At 44.2% G+C, this 22,622-nt stretch overlaps 1 protein-coding gene across 2 annotated transcripts in view; it reads left to right on the forward strand.

Annotated features, from left to right (window-relative positions):
• Window positions 1-22,622, forward strand: part of pik3r3b (phosphoinositide-3-kinase, regulatory subunit 3b (gamma)) — a gene marked incomplete at its 5' end in the record, with an annotated part of 155,750 nt that overhangs the window by 127,612 nt on the left and 5,516 nt on the right. The gene's annotated exons all lie outside the window — the stretch shown is intronic.

Below are 22,622 nucleotides of genomic sequence, written 5' to 3' on the forward strand. Positions count from 1 at the left end.
TATTTGGAGTAATACTAATTTTGATTTGATGATGGCACTGGAGAAGAAGTCAGAGGATCATTGTTGTTATAATCCCTCCTTGAATTCAGAGGAATAGAATAAGAAGACCCTGCAGACAGACCAACAGCTTCCCCCATCAAAAGGTCTTAATCAGACTAAGTGAGGAGACACTTCAATCCCATTAGAATTAAATGTCTGGCGAAGCAGCTCTCATTACACCCAGCTCAGTGTGTTTGTGAATGTGATATCTGTGCCTTTGTGTCACATTCGTTACTTTATTGACAAGATACCCCATTACATTTCCATCAAAGTGAAGCAAGCTCACCAGGATTTCCCTTTCTGTCTTCTTGTGAGTAAACTCTTGTCCGTCTCAGCTTCCTGATCTGACCCACCATGGAAATCCAAGCCACAGAGGGTATTCTTCACCAGCTGGTAGAATAAAACATTTGCACTGTCGTCTTTTCATAGAAGGCTCTGACGTTGCTCTTTTTCCTTGTATATGGCTCTTGGCTAAACCGTCCATTTGCTGCTCCACAGCTCTCCCTCATTTTCTTACAAACATTTAAGTTAAATTAATACACAAATACACTGACTAACATCCTGCCCTGGTGGCACTGTGACCACCGCTTTCAGTCGGCCCTTTGCGACCACTGACTGACCACAGTGACACATAAATGTGACAAAATGTTGTGGCAATTTAGGCAACATGACGATGAACTGAATTACATTCGGCGTTACCTGCACAGGCAGGTTAAATGATTGATCCTCTCTGTTTCCTTTTCAACCTCGTCTTGTGGCATGTGCTATTTAAAGCATGATCCAGCAAAATCCAAATCACTTAAAGCAGTTACTATGAAACTCAAACCACTGTGTGAGCAGGGTTATTTTTTATCAAATGGTTTGCTCTCATGGGTCTGTGTGTTTAATCTGCTCCAGCAGCCTTCGTATAAAATGAAATAAATAAAACGGAATGACGTGTTAAGTCATGCCCACTGTCTTCCTTCTATCTTCTATTTGGTCAGCCTTTGCAAAAACTTTTGATTGAATTTGCCTTTTCTGCGGCCTGTTTGAGCTCTTCTCATATCTGCACAACTGTTTCTCCGTACATTTGTGGTGGTTTTTTTCTTGCGCTTTAAATTTCCCATCCTGTTATGTGCACTGGCTGCTGAGTTGAGGGGAGACAGGGGGAGATGAGGTGAAGTAGGGGCTAAAAAAAAGAGAGGTATTTTGCCTCTTGGCTATTTCCTCATTACTAACCAATCAGTCTTGTCCGTATTTTCTGTCAGGCTCCCACCCTGCTTTCCCCTCTTATAGCTACTGGATCACAAGCTGATCACACACTGCTTGCAAATTAAAAAAACACACCCGCACAGATTATTGTGGCACTCCTGACTGGAACAAGCAGCCTCAGTTTTGCGCCCGACACCAACGGCCCCTTTTTATGTCGGCTAAAAAGTATTTCGAGGTCATTTCAAATTGACTGTCAGTGAATCACAGTCCAACTGTTCTGCTTTGCCAAAGGGCCCTTGTGACATTTGATGAGTAATGAGGTGAGCAACTTTAAAAAATCTCCAAACAAGATCAAGGGGTTTCGTTTAAAGGCAACGCCTCCGATCAGCGCAGCTGGAGCCCCAGGATTTTTTTTTAGGTGGGGTGTTTGGTGATGGAGGAGGGAGGAGGGAGGGGGAGGAGGGAGGAGGGAGGGGGGGGGGGGCGACAGCAGGCTTGCTGCTGTTTTATCTCGGTCTTTGCCTGTCACAATGATATTCAGATGCTCAGTTAGACATTCTGTTCACCCTCTGTTTGGCACGGCAGAGTTAACTCTTTGCAGGGTCGGAGACGACAGACCAGGCTGTGCTAGAAGGAGTCACAGGATGTTAGCGTACTGCGCCAGAGGAGAATACAGCCTCTCTATGCCAGTAAAGCAGTCTTGACCTTTGATGGACAAAAGTCCTTTTTTTTTTTTTTGAAGTCATGTCAGAAAGATTTCACAGTTGAAGTTGTAAGATCTACATGAGATTTAAACCCACCAACTCTTCTAATGCTCCAACCAAAACCTGTGTTGCTTGTCAAACACTGCTGTGCCTGTAGGTCTAAAAAGTTCCAGCTACGCACTGTTTAGAGCCACATTCCCAGCACACAGGGAGACGAGTACTTGGTTCTTAAATGACAGATTTGTAGTGGTTTATTCATTCAACTGGTTTAGCAATCTGAATGTCTGAGATACAGCAGCTCTCCCCCAGAGTTTTAACCTTCAAGAAGTGAGGGTTTGATTCTCGAAATTTGGATTTTTGATGTCTTTTAATATGAGCAGAAGACAAATAAAGTACAAAGATTAAGATGAGATCATATAATGCTTAATAATTGTAAAGGGGGGAAAGAAATCCTGGAAGAGATTGTTACCCAGCAACAACTTTATGACAACTGAGCAAAGTTCATCTGCAGATTACAACCATGGGATGAAGTCTAAGACTCTTGTGAAAGCTAGTAAGTGGGCCTTGAGTTGAGATAGCGTGTTCAACAATTTTCAAGCTGAAGAATAAACATTGATATTTGAGCAAAATTGAAGTTGGACAGAGAAGGACTATTCCTGTGATGTTGTGTCCTTCTTTCGTCTGTCAGCCCATCAACCTCTGCCAGGTTGACTCAAGGCCAGACACAGAAGAACAGACCCACTCAGTTCAGCACAGCCAGTTCTCTGACCTTAAAACCTTGAATGTTTTTTTTTTGCCTCGCATATCACATTCTGAGTATCAGCTCAGTTTGATGCCTGCACTCAGAGGTGTCTGCTCTTGGTCTCAAACACCCACACTTCAGTAGCCCCAGCTTCAGACCTGTCGGCAGCGTTGCCTCATACCTTTATCCAACGCAAGACCACCATGTTTACCCCACATGCACCTCTCCTCAACTTCTCCTCTTGACTTTTCTTGGTGTTTCATTTAGTTTGGTGTAAATAGTAAAGTAACTGCGTCTGTGTGTGTGTGTGTGTGTCTGTGTGTGTGGTTGCTATGTTCCTGCATGCTCGGTGACCCTCCACCTTTGTCCCTATAGCAAGCGGTGTGTGTGTGTGTGTGTGTGTGAGTGACAAACAAAGGCTCTGCCCTCCCTTTTGACTCTCAGGGTGAATCTGTTTGTACACCTGCCACAGATTTCCCTCACCACCCCAACACACACACATCCTGTATATGCTGCTGGGGGTTGCTGCTGCTGCTGCTGCTCTCACTGTCCATTCAAATGACCTGATTGTTTTGCTTTTACACCCCCAGCTTGCAAATGCTCTGTATCCATTCTGAGGAAGCTGCAGCCTGTGTAATGACACAGCTTTGACTGTGTTGCTCCTCGGCCTGAACTGGGTCATCAAGCTATGATGACCCAGCTTCTTTCTATCAAGAAAGAAGCGAGTGTGTGGATTCTGTTGCAGGGCGTAGTTGATGCATGGTTGTTGAGTGGCCTTATTTTTAACAATATTAGATATTAAATTGGTTGAAGGAGACATGATAGTCTTCATCTTTGTGCTTAGCTTCCTCTTTACTGTGATAGCCTGGTACAATGGCCACATTAATCTGCCGGATTAGTAATGCAATAACACTACGTGATAGATGGGTCCTCAGTAACACATGTTCGAGTACTCCACCACATTGTTTCTACTTTACAGAAGAAGCGTCATGTGACACACCTCAGCCCGTCCACATGTACTGCAACAGAGCGAGAGGGAGGCAGAAAGAGTCAGTGGGGGGGAGGTCGTCCTCCTGACTGATGTACTGTATTAGAAATCAGATAAAGAGTGTTTGTTCTCTAATCTCGTTCAGGGCTTCTCTGCTTGCTGCTCCTGTCTCTCTGAGAGCTTGTTTGCAGAATTGAATAGGGAGTGCACACACACACACACACACACACACACACACACACACAACCACACAGTTCTTCTCAAGCATGGGCTTGTGTGCACTTTATTTGTATTTTGTCGACTTTTTCCAGACTATTATTCCCGGCACACCATTCACCACCAAATCCTATTCTGTACTTTTTATTTTATTTATTTTATTTTATTGTTTTTTATTTTTTGTAATTTCTGTAATTAAAAAACAAAAAGTAGTTTTTCTGTAAACTATAAAAGACAACTTTGATATTCCAGTCAAACTAACAAATCTGTTGAGCGGTAATCCGATGCAGACTCTTGAAATGAATCTGCACTTGCTGTAAAATGACACTGACGAGCCAAATGCCATAACTGCTGCAACAGCAAAAGGAGACCGTTGACTCGTGTTTCATGGCATGTCAGACATCTTATTGATGATGTCACCTTGTCACCAGATATTAGCACTTACCCATAACCTATATGGAGTACAGTGTTATTTTTATCATTTTCAGAGTTATAACCAAAACTACACTTTAAGATTCAAGTTGGTAATAAGATGGAGAGAGGAAAGAGTTAAATGTATTTCCAAAGCAGGTCTGCCTGACTCTGCTGGGCCGGTTGGCGGCCTTGCAGCCTGCCTACTTGGCTCCCTGCCCATCTGACAGCCTGTCTGTCTGACTGTCTGTGTGTCTGAGCGGCTGGCTGACTGTGCTGCTGCATGAATAATGCTGAGCCATGGTGCCCCGCTGCCTTGACAACCAGTGGAGGGAGGGAGCGGGAGGGGGGAGGTCTGTGTGGGTAGAGAGCAAATATAGAAGGGAGAAAAGCAGGAGAGGGGGGGGGCTGGAAGGAAGGATGGTGCTGGGGGGGATCTGATCAAGTGAAAACACTGAAACGATGGATATGTAGGGCAGAGAAAAAGAGGAATAAGGGAATATTATTTAGGGCAGAGAAATGGAGAGGAGAAGCATCATAAAACTAGATGATTAGAGCGAGAAACCGAAACGAGAGAGAGACAGGGGGGGGGGGAGGAAGAGAGGCGGCTCAGCAGTTTTGGATGCCGCCTGCAGTAGCAACCTGTTTCACAGTGTCACCAGAGTGTTGCATCATGGGATCAGGGGGGGGGGGGGGGGGATGCTCACATTGCAGGATGACATCACCTGTTTCAGAGTCGGTGCTTGGCTCTGTCGGCTCTGCCTAGAAGGGAGAAAGAGATGTTTGCTCGCTCTGTCAGCAGTCTGTCTGACTGCTTGTCTCAAAGCAAGCGATACAAAGAGCCAGATCAACAGATGAACAGGCCGACATAAACGGAGGGAGGCAAAAAGACACGAGTGTTCATGGAGTGTTTCAGTCTCATGTCCCTGTTTGGCTCTCTGACTGTCCACTGCACCCAAAAACAGAGAGAGAGAGAGAGAAAGAGAGAGCAGGTTGAGAGGCAAGCCTTCATCCCTATTTTTGACTGCAACAGCAAAAACCCATTTCACTAAAACGGTAGAAATCATGTTTTCAGTCCTTTTAATGGCAAACATGTCACTAGAGGGTGACACGTGCAATAGTGACATTTTCTTCCTCTCTCGCTCGGTTTATGTCTTCCCGTCCAGCAAAATTTGGCGTTTGTCATTTTCAATCTTGCCTTCACCCAATCCTGTTAATATATATAATTATTTCCCAAGTGGCTATTCAAGCGCTGCATAGTCCCAGGGTACGAATAATATGATTTTCTGAATTTAAATTGAGCGAATAATCACAAGTCATGGCCCCGTGCTCAAACGTCGTTTGCCATTAGCATCCTGCCTTTGCCCTATCCCGTTACTCTTAGCCCCGATCCTGTAATCATGTCACCCCTTGACTATTCCAGAGCCTCTGTTGAAAGTCCCTGGATAAATATGAATATTTTTACTCAATTTAAGATGAGGAAATAATCACACATCATGGCCCTTCACTTAAATTGCATTGAATGTTGATTTTTCTGAACCGAGAATATGTCTCATGAATACGCTTCATATCAGGCTTGCAGAAACTCACAATGGCACATGGTAAACGTTGTGAGACGATTGGTTTAGGCAACAAAACTACTTGGTTGAAGTAAAAAAAGAAGAAGAAAAAAGCCAATTTGAAACGACAACAAAAAGATTTGTGTTGAAATAACAACAATGTAATGTAACAACCATAATAACATAACCGCTGTAAATAAGCAACAACTGCCCGTAGCAAACTCTCTGACGTAACGAGCGTAACAGAGTTAAGAAAGAAGCGTAAAGCCAACGTTGACTTTTGCTTTCACACGGGACACGAACAGCAGTCTCCTGGGTGAAAGTCCAACATCAGCAAATAGTCACTCATCATGATCCCATGTTAAAATTGCATTTTTTTTTATTTGCGATCTTGCCCTCACAAAACCATAGTACTTACTCTTCTGATCCTGTAATTATTTCCCATGTGACTATTCCAGTTGAGCAAATAATTACCCATCATAGAGCTATAGCACGTGAACTCCTTAGTTTCCCCGTCCGAACCCCAGTGACTCGTAACAGCACGCTCAGATCACAAATAGGTTGCAGCTCTGAAGGATCCTGTGGGGTTCCTGATCTGAAGTCAGCCTTTCTTGGAGAAAGTGGTTCTTTCAAAAGCATTACGGTTACATATTCATATAGTAAAAACCTAAATCGGCTGCTTTACAGTAGACTGTGCCAGTAGACTGCAAAGACACAAACACAAGCTTCTCAGCAGGGTGTTTTCAATAATTGATATAAATCCTTTTAGTCACTGCAAGACTTTACTTCTGCCTGTCTGCGCCTGCAGTGTGAGACAACCTGAGTTTGCACAGGTGGAGAGGATCAATCAATGCCAACTGAATTCACCCTGAATTGCAATGAGGATGGATCAGGAGGGCTGAGGACGAGGAGAGCTCCTCATTGAACCTGGCCTGGCTGGAACGTTTGAGACGGCGAAGCTAATCGGTGTGCTTGAGTTGGAGCGCGCATGACTCGCTGCCAGCACACAGCTCGCTAAGACCAAAGCAGCCGATGTAAATCCAATGTGCAGGATCCAGCGGAGGTAGCCGTGCTTCAAAAGGCCCGATCAAACAGAGCCTCTGTGATGTGAACTACAGCACAGTGTCTAGTCCGTGATGTTTAAGCCTCGTCTCACCCCCAGAGACGTTCATTCACTCAGAAGAGATGTACTTAGCAGGGGTCTCCTGAACTTCTTTGTTCTGGATGTGTAACTTAGCGCTGAGGTTTTTCTTTTTTTTTACTTCTCACCTGGGAACTGCATGAATGTTTCTGAAACTAGGTTTTCACGACCACAAGTTAGCGTTTAACTATTGCACTAGAGAGGACATTGGTACAATTATTTGATTAAATGTTGTTATCTCGTGATCACCGGGATGCTTGGGCACCGTCAACGTAATTCTAACAAGTCATTATTTTTACCGTCATGAGTTTTTCTTATCATTTTGAGATGTCCACGTCACAAGACAGGGTCACGCAAGTTCAGGAAGGAAAAGATGTGCAAAACAAAAAGGATCATCACACCAGAAAACTGGTTTATTTTCCTGACGAAAAGACCTTCATGGCCAAGTGATGGATTTGGACAGAGCTATACGTTGAAAACAAAGCTCCGGCAGCTATACGCATTATTGTTCAAGCCATTCGATGATAGAATGCCTTCAAATCTCTACATCATTTGAGGAAAAACATGATAGTTGCCTGGAAAAAAATCAATCTTCTGCTATATTTGATTTGAATGCCACAATCATCTGGACTGCTCTATTTAGGAATCAAGGATCCCCAACAATGCCAAGTTAATGTGGTCTTCAATGCTGCTGAACTGAATGTCAGGCCAACAGAAGAGCTCTGCCCTTGCTATCGACAACATGAAAGCACGAGGCTCGAATCACGCTGCTGCATGTCCTTGTAGCTTTTTTCCCAGTTCATTGTCGAGTTAATGCCAGTTTTATGAAGCATGACCGTCAGTCAGTCAGAACAAAGGGCTGAATATTTGTATCCTTCACATATCAGCAGCGGTGCTGGTGGGCTTGTTTTCATTCGGTGTTCCAGTGGCCATGTGTGCAGCAACAGAAAATACGACCACTGCATGGCTCAGAACTTTGCACTTTTCAACTCAAAGTGGTCCTCACAAAGGTAGAAATACAAGAGCGAGCACAGGCGCTCACAGCCCCTCACAGCCCCGTAGGTAACGCTGAGCTCCAACTGTCACGAAGGCAACACTTTTGTTCAGTTCATTATTGAAACCCGGCACTCCTCTTGGGTGCACCATCGCATCAAATATAGATATTCTGGATATTTTGTGCGTCTTTTCCTCCACCGTCTCCCCCAAAATTGACGGAGCAGCTGCAGAACATGGAGTCTGTAACGATGATGGCCCTGGCAGAGTTTGTATGGCTTGCGGTGTGAATGTCGCCACATTTTAACAGCAACAGAAAATTCAACTGGTCAGTCACACTGTGCGTTTTAACGATAATTGTAGCAGTGGTGTAGGCGGATGACGATGTACGTCCCTGCGCCCTCCGACAAACGCTTATTCATAATATGTACAAAAGAGCCACGCCATGTTACGTAACCGCTGTGTGTGTGTGTGTGTGTGTGTGTGTGTGTGTGTGCGTGTGTGTGTGTGTGTGTGTGCGTGTGCGCTCCAAGACCCCGCTCCACCGATGTCTATGTTCAGCAGCCTATTTGTGTCTACAGTTAAATTGCACTTTCCACTCTAGTTATTACAGCGGCAGACGAAATATGAAAAGCGCTGAGGGCCACGGATAATAAGCACAGAAATAGAGCAGGCAGTGTGCAAACCGCAGCCTCGTCATCACTGTACAGTCAAACATCCCCCCACACACACAGGCACTCATATATTTATGGACCGCTATTTCTACGGGACAGACATGTCCCGACCAACACTTCAGGACAAATAGAACTCCGTCTCCCTGCCTCTCTTCCCGGCGTCCTCTTTCTGTCCCTCCTGCATCGCTTGCTTGGGTCTCGCTCTGCAGCCGGGCGGATGAGGATCTCCCCTCCCCTCCATCCACCCTTCTCTCCACTCTGCCGCCTCTGCGTCTCCCATGACAGAGAATGCTCAATCTGTAGGCTCTTCCTTTAAAAAAGAAAGAAAGAAGGTTCAACCACACGCTCAGAGGCTGATAGATTGTACAGTAGAGACTCACTGACACTGGGGAACGTGTCAGGGAGATATACAACACTGTTGTGTCTCTTTCTGAATCACTGCTTTATCACAGCACACACACAAAGTCACACAGACGGATGCCCACACGGGACCAATTAAACCTATAAAACACCGTACTGAAAACTGCACAAATGCCCATTTGTTGACACAAGCAGGGGAAGAAGAACTCGATTTCTTTAAGTCAAATAGAGATGCCCAAGTCAAATATTACTGAGTGCTCTATTCCCTTAATGCCACTTCAGTCCAAATGTTCAAATTCTGTTCTCGCCACACAAAGACGAGCAGACAATAGTGAAAATGGCGGTATTTTGCTTTACGTTACAAAGAAATTCAACCGGAATTTAGTCCCTGTCCTACAGTATGTGTCAAACTCTAAAAACAATGGATCCAACCATTATTATAATACAGCTCAGCATCTTTGGACCCTAGTTAGACCAACACCAAGCCCATATCCTCACGTCTAAGACCCAAACTCGACCTGAGACCTGTATTTGTACATTTTTGGTTTTCATTGCTGACCATTAGCCCGCCATGGAGGCTAATGCAATGCATGGGCTACACTATTTGCACACATGGACACAGACTGGTACAGTTGTGTGGCCACGCAAGCATTTACATCATGTTTCTCTTGTGAAATGTTTGGATTTTTTTTGGTAGCCGATCCAATGTGTTCAGCTGATTGTCACACTATTACCCATGCTGACAACACAACATGTGTGCACTCAAACGGTACACCTATATACTACGACAGCTGAACAAAAGCATCATCTGATTCTTTCACAGCCTTCACTATGGCTGGACCATATCGCAACAGCAGCGACGGAGAAGGCTACGGCGGAGGCTACAACGTATCGGCTGTTCAAAAAGAACTGTTGAAAAGAAAGTACATAAATGTATCTTCATTATCATGAAAGATTTTATCATGAAATAATATTTCGAGATTGTTTTTTCGCCCAGCCCATAGCCGTCACTCCGCAATTTGTGTATGGAGCCAGCTTCGTGCACTAGATGATGAAGCGGGAACACTTGTCTGGAATATCATTGTATAATATAGCATTCGTTCCCCCCCCCCCCCCCCCCCTTCCTTCACACACACATTAATGCAGATAAGCTGGTGGTTCACAAGTGTTGGAGGGTCACGATGGCTCCGTTCAGCCGTGTCAGCATGTCTCGCCCTGCTCGTGACGTCTGGCTTTCTATCTCATTTTCGCAAAGCACAATAGCTGCTAAAAAAAGACCATTTGAGTGAAATGATTATATTCTGTGCTTGTGTTCTGATGTGGGTTTTTGGAAGCAGTGGCTTGGGGCACAGGTGGCGTTTGACCTTAAACGTGCTTCACACATGCACTGATAGATAATGCACAATTTAAGACGGGCACAAACATCTGTGCACACACACACACATACACACACACACAATCTCACAGATTACACCTAGTTTACTGAACTGCTTGTTCTGCTCAGACATGATAGACAAAACCCTGATAGACAAGCAGATGGGTCCATGAGTTCAAATATAGCATTCATGGCCACATGTTCAGCCTCAACATTATGCTCATGTTTTGGAAAGATGCCTAACATTACCTCTGTTTGATGGAACTGTGCAGCGATGACCTGCCCTGAGTTCTAATATATCCGTTAACGTAAGCTTCATAGTGAAAATGAAGTGTTGGAACAGCCATACGCAAGATGTTGATGTAATGTTGCACAATGTGGAAAATGTTTTATTCGAGGTGCCATTTTGTCTCGTAAAATCAAAGTTGAAGAGGTTAAACTGCATGTTAGTTTGGCTTTTGCCTTCATGATTTAAAGCCTCCCCGCTGAATTTAACTCAGTAGGTGTCAGGGGATATGAGCTTCCAGGCTTCTGTCTGTACTCAAAGCCCCTTAAAAGAGCTCCTCACTGTTAGCGCCTCACTGGAGGTTTTCGTCTCTATGGCGACAGAAATGGAAAACTCAACACCTGATTCTCAAGAGCTCACCTGGGCTTCCTTCTCTCATACACACACACACACACACACACACACCTGCACAAGTAGAAGTATTTACAAGAAAGTAGTTTAAAAAGGTATTGCTTAACATTTTGTGAAATAATGCTCATTTGCTTTACTTCTGAGAGTGCGATAAGAGGATGGATCATCAATCTCATGTCTGTGTGTTAAGAACAGGACGCAGGTAGCCTAGCTTAGCATAAAGACTGGAGGCAGGGGGCCATTTATGTTTTTTTGATTGACCGAACTTGGGGTTCCGTGTAGCACACCGTGTTGCAGTCTTTTTGGCAGAGTGGGGGCACGCAACAGTGACAGCCGTACCATAATGAAGACAAAGCTGAAGCAAGTTCCCCAACATCAGCATTTATTCCATAATTTTTTATTCTGACAGCCATTATTTTGCTTTTGCCCTCATCACTTTGCCAGCAACTTCAGCCAAGCCTAAAATGTTTTATTGACATTTTGGCGTTTTCTGTTCATTTCTGGCATTCTGTCTTTTTGTATGCGCATATTCAAAATGCACTTAAAAACATGGATGGAAACGTACAGAATTGGAACCATACAGAAATTGAAGTTGTATTTGGAGTCGTCGATTCATATGCGACTATGCTTCATATGTGATTATGCATACGCTATGCAAATAGGCCACTTGATGCCTCGGCTCTATTGTTGGGGAGGTTAAATGGGGAGCAGTGTGCCGATGGCCGGGGACAGCGCAGATTAATACCGCCGTTCCCATCGTCCTCCTCCCTCTGTCTGCCCCTCCTTCTTCCTCTCGCTCTCTCTTTCTCTTTTGTATGATGAGGGGCAGAGTCAGTTCCTGTGTCATTGTTAAGGATCCATCTGCCCAGCCACACACACACACACACACAGAGCGGCGGCAGCAATTAAACCTGTTTGACACACTCGACAGAGAGGAGCTTTGGGCTGTGTGTCCGGCACGAGCCATCTGTGAAACAACCACACACACACACACAAACACAATCATGATGTGTGTGTGTGTGTGTTTGCTTCAATAAATAGATTGCATACATTGACATTGCTGAGTTCCCCTCTATTTTTTAAACTTTTCATATTTGGGAAAGAGAACCCAGCGTCCTCCTTCTCTTCTCATCTTGTGATGGACAGAAGAGACAGTCAAGTTAAAGGGGGATGAACGGACAAATGGATAAACGGACAGACGGACGGATGGATGGGTGGATGGATGTAGAGGGAGGACAGAATGGATGGATGGCAGATTGGGGAGCAGACCTTTCATTTATTGTTGCTCCCTGAATTAGGACACCAGGCAGACACATAGATAGACAGAGCAGCTGTAATTACTGGTGGCGGCAGCCCCCATCTGAATATATTGTATTGATATTAGGCTGTTAACAGGAGATTACCATGTGGATGACTGGGGGTCTGGGCCAGTCTGGGTCTCCACTGTGAGCTTTTGGGGCAGCTGATTATGATGATGCCATTGTTCTTTTTTTTCTAATCTTAAAAGTGCTCTACTTTCTGCTCTTGGCACAGGAATAGAAGCCGAGAGAGGGAGTAATAGGCTCATGGGTTCATTTTATTTTTGTTTTACCAGTTTTCACCAAAAAAAAACCCATAGTTAATCAGCTTAAACAAACTTGTCATCTCAATTTGGTTTGCGCATGCAGAACACCCTTATGCATAGAAATAAAAATATGTAACTCTTCCAAAAACAGACCTCTGGAAAACCAACCAAAACCCGACATGCAAAAATACATTTAAAAAAACAGATTCCCATCCGAAAAGGCCATAGGATTATTAGACCGCATCTAAACTGCTGTCGACCCAAATAGAGCCAAGCAGCGAGAGAGCACGGCACTGGAAGCAGCATAATCCGATCCCAATTAGCATGCAGGTGCAGTCGAAAAGAGCAGCAGTGCGTCCTGATGTTCTGAGAATGAATGAAAAGTCGCCTTAAAACACTTTTCTTTTTTTCCCCCTGTGATGATGATCCACTCCAGTGTCAGACATATTGACAAAAACGCTCGGCAATAGAACTAGATACTAACTGGACCCAGTCACACTGAATATGACTTGATTGCGCGGTGGATCAGTTGGAGATCTTTAGAACTGATTTAACTGTAACATAAACCTGCAGTAACCGATTGTTTGGCCACTTGGGGCATCGAATACAACACTGAACTGGGATCACCTTCTAAGTTGATGTGACAAACTTGTTAGAAAAATGTTGCCTGATTTTGAATACAACAGACACTTGGCAACATTATCTATAATAGTATAATATAGTCGTTAACTGTGTGTGTCTGCTGTTTGGTGCTGAGCAGCATACGCTCTGGTTTAAAAGCTTTTTTCTTGCTTTTTTCTTGCTTCGACCGAAAAACAGCGCCATGAAAGCGGCGAGAGTGAATCCAAACAGTCAAATTAAAACAATGAGCTCAAAGACACTGTAAAGCTCTTCGAACTGCAGAGTCAGGTGATAATTATCTGTGCGTTTGTCACTACGAGGGACATCTTTCCCATAAAACGTGGTCATTTGATCCATTGTGAAGAATATTGATGATAGCAGCTTCAAAAATATGTTGTCAAAGAATGAGGAGCCATACATTAGGGAAGCACCAGACAACTTTTTCAGTCCCGAGACAGATATCTGGGATTTGGGTATCGGCCGATACAGATCCGATACCGATGTTTGATTAAGCTGTATGCGTCACTGTGTGGAAGTAACTGGAGTCATTCAGGCTTGACTTAATTAAACATGGCTTTCCAAATTTTCTAAAACAAATGTATATCGTATGTAATGTAGAATATAATTTTATAGGTCGGCCCCATTCTCACCAGCTATTTGAGTCAGTATAGGCCCGATGTACGATACATCGGTCCTGCAATCCCGTAAATGCATAATATCCACTTTAGCAGGTGTGTGTTTTGATGTGTGTGCAGTAATCCCTGTATTATAGGCTTCTTAAATACATGCTTCTCTCTAGCATCCCTAAGCGTATGTTTAAGAGACTATATCATTTATTGTAACTACTTACCTCACTGTAGGGCGCTTGGTTCATGTTGTAAACAGAAAATGTTCCTCAGCTGGAGTTAAACAAGCCCACTGAACAAACGCACGCTTGCCCCGGACACATCGCTGCAGTGGAAAAGGACATGAGGGTGACTTTTGTACGAAAGCTAATTGCCATGTGATAGTTTATTTAATGTTTTACACTGCCACTAATCATGATCCAAAACACATTGCAGTGATTGGTTTTTTAAAATGTTTTCCTTACCTTTCAGTGGGCCATTGCTTGAAATCATTTCACCATGGCATGAAAATCAACTTGAAACATGCTTGATTTGTTTATTCCACCATTATTGTCATTTTGCATGCTAATGCTGCTAAAATGTTGGATTAATTTGGGGAGTATCCAGGTTGGCATTATTTAATATTTTGTTATTATCAACAAATTTCATTGGTTCCTATGGAACATGAATTGTTCCATTTCTTTAAAAGGCTCTGTAATTTCCGAAATCAGCATGGGCACTGTAATGTGTAGCAAACAGTGCATGTGTTGAATCTCCGTTCATCAGTGGATTCATCTACATTTGGTGCTATGAGTATTTGGGGCAGCAGGATGGTGAATGTGGGATTGAGTCATATAAACTGCAGTGTGTGTGTGTGTGTGTGTGTGTGTGTGTGTGTGTGTGTGTGTGTGTGTGTGTGTGTGTGTGTGTGTGTGTGTGTGTGTGTGTGTGTGTCCGTTTGTGTGTGTCCGTTTGTGTGTGTGTGTCCGTTCATGGTAATGAAGGAACATGTGCAAGAGTGTGGCTTAATGTATTTTTGGACAACAATCTCTTTGCTCTATGGCACAGAGGAATAACAATAAGATGTATCCGGCTTTTGGATACACAAACAATACTCGTAAATAGGATCAATTTATTGTTGGTTTGGTTGTATGGTCGAAAAAGCACATTGACAAATGTAAAAACATTCAGGTTTGCTTTGGGAAAACGTAAAACATGTAATTTGTAAAAGTGGGCAAAACATGCAAAAACACTGCCATGGTCTGCAGTAGAAGCCAGCAGTTTGTAGTTACATACAGCCAGGCAGCAGGAAGGTAAGGATCTGACTGGAAAACCACAGAATTTGTAAGTTGCTCTTCAGAGGCTGAAGTAATTTCCCTATTGGCTTTCAAATGCAGCTTCTGAGTTTGCGCAAAGAGGCTCTGTCAGCGTTGTGCCTGGGAAAGAAAGAGGCCAACCAAGGGGGGGTGGGGTGGGGGAGTTGTATTAATACAATACAGGCAGAACGTGTGAGCGGAATGAATAGGTTAGATAAGAGTAATGTTAACTAGCTGGTACACTTTGTCAATATCCACTACAACAAGGATCTATTTGTATTTCGTTCTGGTGTATCAGTTAGGGAAGTCAAATCCCTTTCCCCCCCCCCCCCCCCCCGTATATTTCGGAGTAGTGGTTCGTCCCAGCCGTTGTCAGCCTCAGCCAGCCTCCTCTTGTCAGTGCTCTTCTTAAAATGAAGCTAGCAAGCCGGCGGCACCAGCGGCGGAAAAGGAGAGGGGACTGAAATGTAGAGCTGGCATCTACTTTCCACTGTTTAAAATACGCTTTTATATATATGTGTACATATACACATATAGAGGGCCTTCATGAAGAGCCCCACGTTATTAACTATATTATTATGTCGGAGGGAGCAGTGCTTTTTGTACACAGTTCGTCTATTTATTCCAGTCTGAAGCCGGAATTCAGATAGAAGACTTCAAAGTAGATAGATAGATAGATAGATAGATAGATAGATAGATAGATAGATAGATAGATAGATAGATAGATAGATAGATAGATAATTTAGCTTATCCAATCGAGTTTTTAATACGTCGGTTTGCTTTTGCCAGCCGTTCGCATTTTGTACGGTTTTGTTCTTACCCGTTTCGTGGAGAAAGAGTGTCAGGTTAAGCCACACGCAAGCAATGTATAATACAGATTGGACCACGGAGAAAGCCGGTGAGGAAGGAGACTGGAGGGACGTGATGATGCCCTACTCCACAGAGCTGATCTTCTATCTGGAGATGGACCAGCCGCCAGGTAAGGAGGCCTGTGACGGCAGAGCCTAATATCGGACATTGAAAGTTGTGCTGGAGAGGTGTTGTGTTTGGTGTCCATTCAAATCGTCGGAAAGTTTAAAGCGTAACGTTACATCCTGTCCCCCGGCGGTCCAGACTGTATGGGTCCCTGCCGACATCCAGGTCGTCGTTTCCCGAGTGATTTCACTTGTGTCTGCTCATTTAGGTGGTGGTGGTGTTTTTTTTTTTTTTTTTTTAAGGATTTAACTTAAATGACAGTTTTCGGTACCGATGACAATGCTTTAAACACATTTGACTTTGTGTTTCTTGCTCTCCAATGCACCGGTTGTAGCATTAATACGCCTGCGTACATGTATATATGCATATTTCTGCTGTGACAGTGGCTGCAGCTCTCCTAAGCTGCACTCGCAGACTCATTTAGGAGACAATAGTCCCATGTAGTCTGTAGTCCGATATCCTACTCTGACTATCTGCATATAATGCGTGCTGGTAAATAAATGACAACGATGGCAGACATCGCAGCCCAAATTATTTTGGACTAAAAAGCCAAAAAAAAAACACCAACGCAGTTCTTTGCAGCAGAGTTTCCTTCTTGATCCAGTCTCTAATTTCTCCAACTACCTGCACATTTCCTTTTCTGTTGTTAACGTTTCTACACAATCAAACTCTAAATGAAACCGAATCATCCCGAAATGAGCTCTGTCCGGTGCCGACGACGTACAAGGGGGGGGGATGGGACACCGAGAACAGAAAGGGGAACCGGGAATATAAAGTCCCGAGCGTTTCATAATCATAACATCCATTACTGAAGTGTATTTATACGTATCTGTGCCCCATCTCTAGCAAACTGTCACCCAGCATTCAATATGTTACATTCATTCCTGCCTCCATTCAATAATTCCTCGGCAATTGTGCCCGTGTCATTTGACTCCTACCCTCCCCCCTCTCTCTCTTTTCTCCCCCCGGTGCGCTGAATGGATCATGGCTCAGATGTGGGACGTTGTGTTGTTTCCAGGAGGCGCTGTTGAATGCCGTTTGCCCGGTAGCTCTGTCCCTTTTCCCCCCTCCTCTCCCCTCCTTTCTCTCTCTCTCCTCCCCATTCATCCATTGAGATGTGCTGTATATTCTGCAGCCACCGTAAAGTGCAGCATTGTGTCCTATCTTTGGCATGTTGCAGAGATGATTCATTTAAAAATAAAAATAAAATTAAAAAAAATAAAAATCCCCTAAGGTGAAGAGGCTTTATCAAACAAAAGTCTTTCAAGCATTAGAATCCACTGATTTAAACTGTAGGATGGTTTTTTCACCTTTATGTGAAGTTATGAGAATTTGTTGCATGCACAGCTTCATTTTTCTGGTGCGTTCGTGAAAAGCTGAAGTGCTTTGTTGCTGCTTTCATTTTGAGGTGTGTTGAAGTCCATGTGAAGTAGACTGGTGCAGTGTCTCCACTTTCCTCTTTCTGCTCCTTTTTTAAAGTTAACTCCTCCTTTTTTTGGGGGGGGGGGGAGGCCTCCCCCAAAAAACGACCGAACGAGAGAGGCATCGATTGTCTTTCTTTCTTCCGTGTCTGGCGTTTTTTTTTTTGTCTCTGTCTTTCTCTCTCTCCGCTTGACAGTCATTGTGTTGGCGCTACAGTAGAGTGAATGGACAGTGTTCGGACTCAATGCGTCGGATGTGTGAATGCAACACAACACACTGGCTCTTTACTGGCGATTCACACACTTAACTGCTGCTGGACCTTTGCTTATATAGCACCCGCAGCTATTCATTCATTCACCCATAGGGTCATTGTCATGGTTGACAAAGAGTAATGTTTAAAGAAGCAACATTTCATCCCAGCTTAATGAGCAATTGTGCTCACTCCATGCTGTGAATAATGCAGTCCCCAAAGACTATATATATATATTAATTAATTCATTATATGGTGCATTTTGTACTTTTATCTCTGGCTCATACCTGTAGTCTTTTTTATAGAACTATGGATCTTTTTGTGTGTGTGTGCGTGAGTCACCTCTTTTGCCTGAATGAGCTCATCCTGTCTGTGCCTCATGTGTCTTTGTTTTGACATAACTGACATCTAATCTAAAGAGCTAAGGAGACGCGAGAAAGAGGGTGGGAGAAGCGACAGAGAGGGAAGAAGGGATGATGATGAAGAGACGTAGGGAGAATAGATGACAAGCGTCCCGCAGAAGAGATTATGTATTGCGCTTGAATTGAATCGCGGAAGCCTCAATGATGGTTATAGTGTATCTGTGTGCGTGGATGTGGGGTGCGCGATGAGTCTCGTCTTCCGATGGAAAATCACTGTGACATTATTGTTAAAGGACCATGCCAGAGGTTTCTGCATGTCTTTGCTTCATTTACAGCGACTCCCATGTACTGCACATCACTTCCCATTCCTCCCTCCATCCAGCTAGCTTCTATTCACATCTACCCGGCATAAAGACCAACATGCACAGGCTAAAATATGCAGAACCAGCAGTATAGACCCGCCTCTCTTGACATTAACGACATGCACAGCGGAGATGTCAAAGCCTCTTCACATGGAGGACGTAATGACCATTCGTAGGATCAGATTGACACGTCGTCCATAAGAGCTTGTTATCCTGTCCATGTGTCACCGAGCGACTAGAGCTTTGTGTCAGGCTCATAATCTGCACATTAACGAAGCACACGCTAAACCAAACCTGGTATGGGCCGAAACTATTACAGAATCCGCATCAGTGTAGTTGTTTGACAAAAGAATCCCGACTCAAGGTCCACTTACTGCCTTCTTTCAGAGCTTTCAACCACACGGATCACGTATCACACGGTCTTCCTCCGCGAACATAAAAGCAGATGTTGAGTCAAATTTTGGAATTGTCGGGGGGGAAATTTTAAGAAAATGTGAGGGTATGAAATAATTAGACTTGATCAGTGCAATTTATTTTAGTGGTCTGGCAGTTGGCTCATTGGTTTGGGTTGTGTTCACGTTTTGTCCCAAAAGGTTTGATGTTTCCAAAAAAAGACCACCCATCCTTTGGTTGCAGCTGCTCAAATGTGAGGATTTGCAGTTTTTCTCTGTTTTTATACCATTGTAAATGTAATATCTATTAAGTTATGGACTGTTGGATCTAATTTGTTCGATCACTGCGTACATGTCTTTAGTTGTGTGTTTAAATGAGACTCTTAAACACAAGTTGAGCTGCGAGTCGCCCTGTGTTTAATAGGAGACGACCTGTTGATTGAGCTGCTGCGTGTGTGTGTGCGTGGTGTCCCAGAAGGAATTGATATACCACCGGGTAGCTCCGCCCCCCTCCTTTTCTTTCTTTCTTTCTTTCTATCGAGAGGCACGCCCCCCTCGCTGCGTCCTGATTGGCCGAGGGGGCGGGCCTCTATGCAGGGATAAGTCAGAGCATCGGCTGTCTTTTAGGAGCAGCCTCGCGCTACTCTTTTCTTCAGTCTGACTGAGCAGAGAGCAAGAGGAGGGAGGAGGTGGAGGAGGGGGAGGGGACAGTGAGTGAGTGTGTGTGTGTGTGTGTGTGAGAGAGAGAGGAGGAGGGAATCAGCTGAGAGACGAGTGACAGCATGCAGCTAACAGAGAGTGCGATGATTGAGGACGGTAGGCTCGGAGACCAATTTGATCTTTTGTTGTATTTTCTACTTTCTCTTTTGCCTTTGTTTGTCTTCTCTTTCTCATACTTCACGTTTCCTCCAATCTGTGTACATTCATTTGCAATGTTGACTAGTTTCACACTTTCTTTTTCATATTTGTCCTCTTTCATGCTGTTGCAGTCCCCTCTTTGATTCTTCTTGCAGCACATGACTTAACACTTTCAGATAGTGTGTGTGTGTGTGTGTGTGTGTGTGTGTGTGTGTGTGTGTGTGTGTGTGTGTGTGTGTGTGTGTGTGTGTGTGTGTGTGTGTGTGTGTGTGTGTGTGTGTGTGTGTGTGTGTGTGTGTGTGTGTGTGTGCGCGTACGTGTCTTCCTTGTTTCTCTGTTGCTGAGTTTGCTTTTGTACTCGACAATTTGGGGAATTAGTGCTGCAATGATAAGTCGATCCACAGAAAGTTGCTTGTATAGCAAAAATAACAATTAATATCAGGTCCCAGTCTCTCAAATGTGAGAATTTGCTGTTTTGCGCTGTATGTTGTAATTTAATATTTTGTTACATTTTGAATTGTTGCTCAGACAAAAATAGAAATGGCTCTATAATGTTGCAGCAATCTGGACTCTGATTTAAAAAGCTGAAGAGTCTTGCGCTGTACAGCATCTCCATGTGTGTGTGTGTGTGACGCTGGTACACACCCACAAACTGCTCACACACGCCACCTGCAGCTCCTCACTTTGTCCACATGTAAAGTCGTGGAAATGGCACAGATCGAGGAGCAGATTTCTCCGGAACGGTTAATTCACTTTCACGTGCTTTGAGTGTTTTTGCTTAAGTTCTGCAGTGTATGTCGTAATGTCTCTGCATGTAAACTCGTGTTGCAGTAAAGATCTTTGTTACCGCGCTGTCACGGCTGTGCTAACGATCAGCTGTGTGCACGCACAACTTTCAAAGCTCGCCGGTTTTGCCAAAAGATGGCCGAGGCTCGCGTTGATGCTCTGTCTGACACTCTGTTTGTCACGTGCGAGTGTTTATCATGTGTGTGTCAGTCCGTGCTGACAGGCATTGTTCGGGGGGAGAGCTGTGGGCTGCATGTGTGATGACCAGTGATATCGCTGTGCGTGTAGCCCTCCTTTGTCTGGTGAGGGGGGGGGGGGGGGGAGATGAGGCAGGCTGCCTTTGTTCACCATCCCTCTTGCTCTCTCGCAGTAGTTATGAGAGATGTGTATTTCATTTTTACAGATTTAGAACAATACATTCGTGTGAGTTTTCATATTTCCTGACGTGTTCAGACTCTGTCCTCTTCAGCGGGATGGTTGTCATGAGTGGGTTGACTTGTTTTAAGCAGGACAGAGGTCTGAAGGAGCCGGCTGATCTCCAGTGAGTGGGAGGGTTCGGCCCCGTCCATGCTGCAGAGGTCATCCACTCTGCTTGATTTAATGCTTCAAGTTCCCAATGGACCTTTGCAACAAAGGGTCATTTTGCTGGTTAAACCTATGAAATTGTATATGATTGTAAATGATGTAGTCCTTTAACTTTTGCTCAAATGACTTCAGCAAATTTAAGATGTTTAACATTTTATTGAGGCATCAATTAAACCTTGGAATAATTGTAAGTGAACATGACAAAGGGCCAATCTATTGTCCTTTATGATGCTGTACGTTGTGGGGTCCATGTACTTCCACACTGGGAGCAACATGCAAACACACGCGCGCACACACACACACACACAGTGCACCGCTTATGTTAGAGCAGTGTTCTTCTTTGTTACCTTTTTTAATATTTTTATTTAATATGAAGTGGACCTCCTCTCTGTATTTACTTGGAAGTGCACATGTGGGGGGGGGGGGTGTCCGTGTGTGAGAGAGTTTATAAAGTGATGACAGAGGGGAACAGTGCAGCTGCAGAATGACAGCTTTGGCTGCAGTAACTGACTGCTGTGGTGATGTGAGAGAGAGAGGGGGAGGAGCAGGGTTGAAGGAGAACAAAGAACAGGAGAAGAAGAAGAGCTGCCACTGTTACTCATCTGCTCTTGGTGTGTTTGTACCAATGGTTTTTTTTACTAGCAGGCCAACCTATTTGATGCGGTCGTCACAGCATGAAGTGAGCAAAAGGTCCAAGGCTGCTGGCTGCTGACTGTTGTTTTTGTAATTCAGACTGTTTCACTGCTCATAACACACAATGTCCTGTAGTAACTGTAATCACACCACTGTAAGACAGCAGGTCGAGATTGTTACGTAACAAAGAGGACCATGATCTATAATCTAGTTTCATGTGAACATTTAAATATGCTAAATAACATGTGTTGAGCTGCGAGTCGCCCTGTGTTTAATAGGAGACGACCTGTTGATTGAGCTGCTGCGTGTGCGTGGTGTCCCAGAAGGAATTGATATACCACCGGGTAGCTCCGCCCCCCTCCTTTTCTTTCTTTCTATCGAGAGGCACGCCCCCCTCGCTGCGTCCTGATTGGCCGAGGGGGCGGGCCTCTATGCAGGGATTAGTAAGAGCATCGGCTGTCTTTTAGGAGCAGCCTCCTAAAAGACATTTACTCATTTAGCTAGTGTTATGGCCCTCTGGTGGTTATGGGGCCCTCGGCCCCCTTTTTAATCTCTGTTCTTAAACTGTGACAATTTATACCAATGTCCAAACCAGAGCTAAAAGTGGAGTAAATACTAGTTTGCGTGAGTTGTCGCCATATTAACAAGATAACAAATTGAGTACCATTCCTGTCATTTTTCATCTCTCCCTGTGCATTGTGGGAATTCCCCATGTCTGTCTCTGTCATCCGTGTGAGCGTGTAGTAATTTGTGACGCCAGAATGTTCCGGGACGCTCCAGCTGAAGGAGAACGCTCCTCCAGTGACATTTCAGGGTACATTCATCAGCGGACTTTCCCGTGTGTGTGTGTGTGTGTGTGTG

Source organism: Melanostigma gelatinosum (genome assembly GCF_949748355.1).
Source record: "Melanostigma gelatinosum genome assembly, chromosome: 4".
In the NCBI taxonomy this organism is placed as follows: domain Eukaryota; kingdom Metazoa; phylum Chordata; class Actinopteri; order Perciformes; family Zoarcidae; genus Melanostigma; species Melanostigma gelatinosum.